Raw genomic sequence first — 6,271 nt, forward strand, 5'->3', positions numbered from 1 at the left:
GCCTTTCCTTGTATTCCATCATCTCCATGCCCTTAATTAGTTTGGTCGCCCTCCTCTGAACCTTTTCTAGCTCCAGGATATCCTTTTTGTAGTACGGTGCCCAGAATTGTACACAGTATTCAAGGTGTGGCCTCACTAGTGATTTATATAACGGGAGTATAATACTCTCGTCCCTAGCATCAATACCCCGTTTTATGCATGCTAATATCTTATTAGCCTTCTTTGCTGCAGTCCTACTTTGGGTACTACTGCTTAGTTTGCTATCTATATATATATATATATATATATATGTAAATTGCCTCAGCTTGCCTGCATACATTACACTGTATTAGTTATTACTAGTTTAACAGCAGTAGCCAGACAGCCGGCGAGAAGGATACCTCACCTCAGTCAGGAGGATCGGACACCCTGCCGCCGGTCCGCATTCACAAAGTTGCCGTGACTCCTGGTGTGGTGGGCCCACTGTAGACTCAAGTTTGCAGATACTGTAGGACGGAATACTCTGGGTGCGGTGGTGGCGGGGGCAGCGCCTTAGTCACGTCACACGCTGCAACGTCACACGGTGCGGAGGAGTCACGGTGTGTATGCGGAGCGGGGAGGGTTAGGGAAGCCTTGCTCTGCGCCGCCATCATAGGCAACTGCTACACTATCTATGCGGGTAAGGGTGGTGTTTCCTCTACTAACACCACGGCCAGGGTTGTCAGTGCTTGGGGAAGGGTCCATGGCAGGTTACTGGCCGGATGCCGTAGCAGGATTTTTTTTTCCTGTCAGCAGATGCTGTGGGCCTATTTTGATGATGGGCCTGGAGCTGCAGCTCCATCAGCCCCATTGTTAATCCTGTCCTGATAAGGACACATCTGTATGTACACCTATTTATATTAGAGATGAACGCAGACCCCTGTGAATTGGTTTTGGTTCTAATTAATTGTCGTCTTTTTGTTTTGGCAAAACCACTCTCAATTGTTTTGGATTTCTTTAAAATATATTTAATGCATAAAACAGCTAATAAAACCACGTAATATGGACCTGTTTTTTTTTGTTCCTATGGTATTAACATCAATTACATTAATTTCCAATCAATTTTGACCATCTGCAGAGCGCTCACTGGCTAAACTAAATATCCCCTTTCCATCTAAAACCCAGGTCAGACCCAAGTAACTAAACACGGTTTTAAGCCGTGTCACAGCAGCAAGAAACCCTGTTCACACTGCAGGCTGGACCTGGGTTAGTGGTCTCTCTGTTGACACTTGGAGATGGCATCATCTCCAAACACAGTGATCTGGTCGACATGCATTAGGTCGACATGGCCGTTAGGTCGACATGTACTAGGTCGACAGGTCAAAAGGTCGACTTGAGTTTTTCAAATTTTTTCTTAATTTTTTGGATTTTTTCATACTTAACGATCGATGTGGACTACGATTGGAACGGTAACATGCACGAAATATGGCGAGCGAAGCATGCCATGCGAGGGGACACGGTGCACTAATTTGAGTTCCCCGTCACTTTACGGCAGGGGTGGGGAACCTCAGGCCTGAGGGCCGTATAAGGCCCACAGAGCCACTTGATACGGACCGGCCAGGCTCACCTAGCCAGGCGCCCGCTGAGATTTTGTTACTAGTGGGCGCCTGGCTTCTTACCCTCAGTAGCAGCCGGAGGCAGGAGCTCTCTCCTGAGCTCCGGCTTCTGGTTTTGGCAGTGTGCGTGTGCTGCTGTGCGGTGTTATGGGAGAGATGTCATGACTTCTCTCCCATAGTTCTGAGGAGCGAGCGGCCAGGCGGAGGGCAACGGTCCGGAAGCAGGAGCGGGGTTGGTGAGTATTGTGGGTTTTTTTTCTGTTAATGTGTGTGTGTAAGCGTCGCTACTAGGGGGCATATCTAATGGGTCATAACAAGTGACTGGGGGCATATCTAATGGGGCATAACAAGTGAAGGGGCATATCTAATGGGGCATAACAAGTGACTGGGGGCATATCTATTGGGGCATAACAACTGACTGGGGGTATATTTACTGGGGGCATAACTACTGACTGGGGGCATATCTACTGGGGGCAGGCTCATTTTTAAGTTGATAATTTTTGTATGGCCCCCGAAGGATTTTATAAATATCCAAATGGCCCTTGGTAGAAAAAAGGTTCCCCACCCCTGCTTTACGGAGAAAATGACACCAAAAACAGTCAAAAAACTCATGTCAACCTTTTGACCTGTCGACCTAGTACAGGACGACCTAATGCCCATGTCGACCTAATGAATGTCGACCTAATGGCAATGTCGACCTAATGCCCATGTCGACCCAACGACCCATACCCGACACAGGACATCCATTTTCACTGCACCATGAACTGGGTCCTTCCCAGTTCCGACCCTGGTAGCTACCCTGGTCGGACTCCCGTAGTTTTAAGGATCCATTTCCACTGAGCTGCGACTCGGGTTACTGCAGTAGCGGAAAAGAGATATAAGTGACAGAGCAGCAGCACAAACACATGGCAGTTTAAAAGAATATAGCACATTAATAAACTGAACAATCCTATCAAATGTTTTCATTATTTAAGAACTGATAGCCTAGAAGAAAATACATTACCGACTCAAATTCTCCAAACAGCAAATCACTGGCCTCAGACCAGTACAGGTGATTGGAGGTTGAGTAATTATTTAAAGGTAAAACATTTACTGATATAAGGTAAGTGAATCTGAAACATGGAACAAATTATTAAAAAAACAAGCTTACAAATATGATTTTTCTAAAGCAAACTGAGAGTTCAGTATGAAATGCCGGCGGACGGGATACCGTCCGCCTGGATGCCGGCAGCGGGGCGAGCGTTAGAAAGCCCCTTGCGGGCTCACTACGCTCGCCACGTTGCAGGCACAGTGGCTTGCTGTGCTCACCAAAGGTTCTATTCTCCCTCCATTGGTGTAGTGGATACCCACAGGGAAAATAGCCTGTGTCGCCGGTATTCCGGCATCTGCATTTCACCGCTAGTCAGGATTCCGGCGTCAGCATTGTGACCGCAGAGATCCCGACTACTGGTATTTTAACCGCTTCCCCAAACTGAATCCAAATAGCAAATCACAATCCTCATGTCACTACAGGCTATTCAAGCCAGTGTAACAGCCTGATAGATATAATAACAAACTTCTCCATCTTCTATCATCACACAATATTAGTTCAATGTTATGTATTGACATCCCTTAATTATACTAATATCAGTAATTGAACCATATGTGTGTATAGTTGTAATGTCCTGGGACCACCTAAATGATTTTTATTTTTAATGTCTGTGAGGTACCAAGATACTACAAGAAGTAGCTTACCAGCAACTGGATGTAATTCCAGGTTATGGTACATTCAAACATGACAGCTTTTGCTTATATTACTCAGCAATTGACACACCTAGAGATTTATGTAGGGTGCTTCTGAACATGTTTATGGGGGTAATTCTGAGATGATCGCAGCAGGAACTTTGTTAGCAGTTGGGCAAAACCATGTGCACTGCAGGGGAGGCAGATATAACATGTGCAGAGAGAGTTAGATTTGGGTGTGGTGTGTTCAATCTGCAGGGGAGGCAGATATAACATGTGCAGAGAGAGTTAGATTTGGGTGGGTTATTTTGTTTCTATGCAGGGTAAATAATGGCTGCTTTATTTTTACACTGCAATTTAGATTGCAGATTGAACACACCACACCCAAATCTAACTCTCTCTGCACATGTTATATCTGCCTCCCCTGCAGTGCACATGGTTTTTCCCAATTGCTAACAAACTTGAAGCTGCGATCAACTCAGAATTACCCCCATGGTTTTGCCCAACTGCTAACAAAGTTCCTGCTGCGATCAACCCAGAATTACCCCCTATCAGAGCCGGATTAAGGGGGGGACCCTGGGGGTAAGTACCCCAGGTCCCCCTTTCCAAAAGGGCCCCCCTGCGCCCGCACACAGTGTCCGATCTGCGGCGCCGCACTTCCGATGGCTCTCCATAGGTTGCGCGGCGCCGGCGCCGCATAGAAGTGCAGGACAGCTGAGCGACGGCTCAGCTGTCCAATGGAGTGTAAACTAAAGGTGCAGTCTGCGGCTCAGTCATTGGCTGGGCGCGCAGGCTGCAGTGCAAGTGTGGACTGTGTGGAGCTGCAAGCGGAGGGTGCGTGAGTGAAAGAAGGAGCTCTCACTCTCCTGTCACTTTCAGCCTGCAAGCAGCAGAGAAAACAGTAAGCTGGCTGTATTGGGGGTTTTTTCCATTTTTTTGTTTTGTTAAATTGGAATGTATGGTTTTGTTTTGTGATGGCTTGGTGTGTATGTGTAATGTGTGTTTGTGTGCATGTTTATATGTACACACACAGTATGTACATATATGTGTGTGTGTGTGTGTGTGTGTGTGTGTGTAGATGTAAACATATACTGTATATGATTATGCATGTGTATGTTTGTGTATAAGATAGATAGATAGATATATATATATATATATAGTGAACTCGAGGTGGTGCGGCACTCCAATGATTTGTAACGCCAGAAGTTTAAATACAACGTTTCAATGCCTTCTGGCGTTACAAATGATTGGAGTGCCGCACCACCTCGAGTTCACTATCTGCTTTATTGTGAGGGCACCCAGTGTAATACTCTAACAAGTGGCTGTGCCGGACCCCCTCCGTTGTCTCTATATATATATATACTGGATGCGGGCAGCACATCCGTTAACTAGAAGTAAAGTCCCGGTGCCCTCTGGAGGATGAGCCCATATTACTACACCCATGGACGGCGGCACTTGGTAAAAAATCCACAAACTGCAGAATACTGCAACGTTTCGATGTCGTCAGGCACATGTGCCTGACGACGATGTATTTAATAGCGGCACTCGGAAACGTAGTAAAAAAATCAACAGTGTGTTTAATACATCACTTCAATCAATACAACGTTTCGGGACCCAGCGGACCCTTTGCCAAGGTGATGTATTAAACACACTGTTGATTTTTTGACTACATTTCCAAGGGGTGTAGTATGGTATGCCGGCGGCCGGGCTCCCGGCGACCAGCATACCGGCGCCGGGAGCCGAACCGCCGGCATACCGACAGTGTGGCGAGCGCAAAGGAGCACCTTGTGGGCTCGCCGTGCTATTTCATCTCCCTCCAGGGGGATCGTGGACCCCCACGAGGAAGAATAGCTGTCGGTATGCCGGGTGTCGGGATCCCGGCGCCGGTATACTGTGCGCCGGGATCCCGAGATTCGGCATACTGAAGACCACCCTTTCCATGTGCCGCTGCTTGTTTGATGTTTTGACTACAAATTCCACCTGATGGCACTGAAACAGATATACCTGCAGTAAGGGTGAGAACAGATTCAATCTGAGATATATATATATATATATATATATATATACCGCAACTACCACCTAGGTGGAAGGTGCACTCACGCCCAGAAATCAGTCTCTGAAATCACTTGTAGATTCAATTTTATTTTATTCAGGTTCACTGTTGATGCCGTTTTTCATCGACGTTTCGGTCCATATGAGGACCTTTATCAAGATTGGCACTTAAAACACCTATACAATCAGAAACAATTAAAATCAATATGTATAAGAAACCAGATTATTCAACACCAGCACCACCAGTGCCTCCCAGGCCCTAAAGACTGTCACCAAACAGAATAATCATGCTTGAATTTTATTTTATTTTATTTTTTTGTGTTTTTTTAGTATGTTTTTTCTATGTATAGTGATCAAGAAAGTAAGGGCATCTATGTATGTGTTTTTGCTTATGTTTTATATGTTTTTTATGTTTCCCGGAGCCATCCCAGGTCCTTGACATGTCACGAGGGCTCATTGAGTCTAATGATCGCACCACCCCCTGTGCTTTTGTCCACCTATTATTACTAAAACCATCTTTGTCATATTATTACATTAATGTAGTATCCAATATGTTCTATTGACTAGATGTATGTTGGTTTTGATGTACCAGGTGAGTGTGATCATTGGCTCTGGGGCCCTCTTATTATCTTATTATCTAATTGTTATATACATGACGTTTTTGGTGATTGACAGCCTCCACATTGGCAAGCCTAGCATAGGTTATGATGTCACTTCCGGCTAAGTGGATATTTGCTTTGATCCCCACGTCCTTTAAAAGTTACGTGTGGACCATATAGCTGAATTTTTGATCCGGGTGGATGTTCGCTATTTGTGAGCACCCCTCACCTAGTTACATATATTTACATAATGATAATTCGGTCCGTTGGTGAGCCGAGCAACGGCTTCTTCACTGAGTGGAACGCAGGGACTTCCTGCCGGTG

The 6,271-nt window shown here is 45.7% G+C and overlaps 1 protein-coding gene across 2 annotated transcripts in view; it reads right to left on the reverse strand.

Moving 5' to 3' along the window:
• Positions 1-6,271, reverse strand: part of KIF26B (kinesin family member 26B) — a 707,075-nt gene that overhangs the window by 200,209 nt on the left and 500,595 nt on the right. The gene's annotated exons all lie outside the window — the stretch shown is intronic.

This window comes from Pseudophryne corroboree, chromosome 4 (assembly GCF_028390025.1).
Source record: "Pseudophryne corroboree isolate aPseCor3 chromosome 4, aPseCor3.hap2, whole genome shotgun sequence".
Taxonomy (NCBI): Eukaryota; Metazoa; Chordata; class Amphibia; order Anura; family Myobatrachidae; genus Pseudophryne; species Pseudophryne corroboree.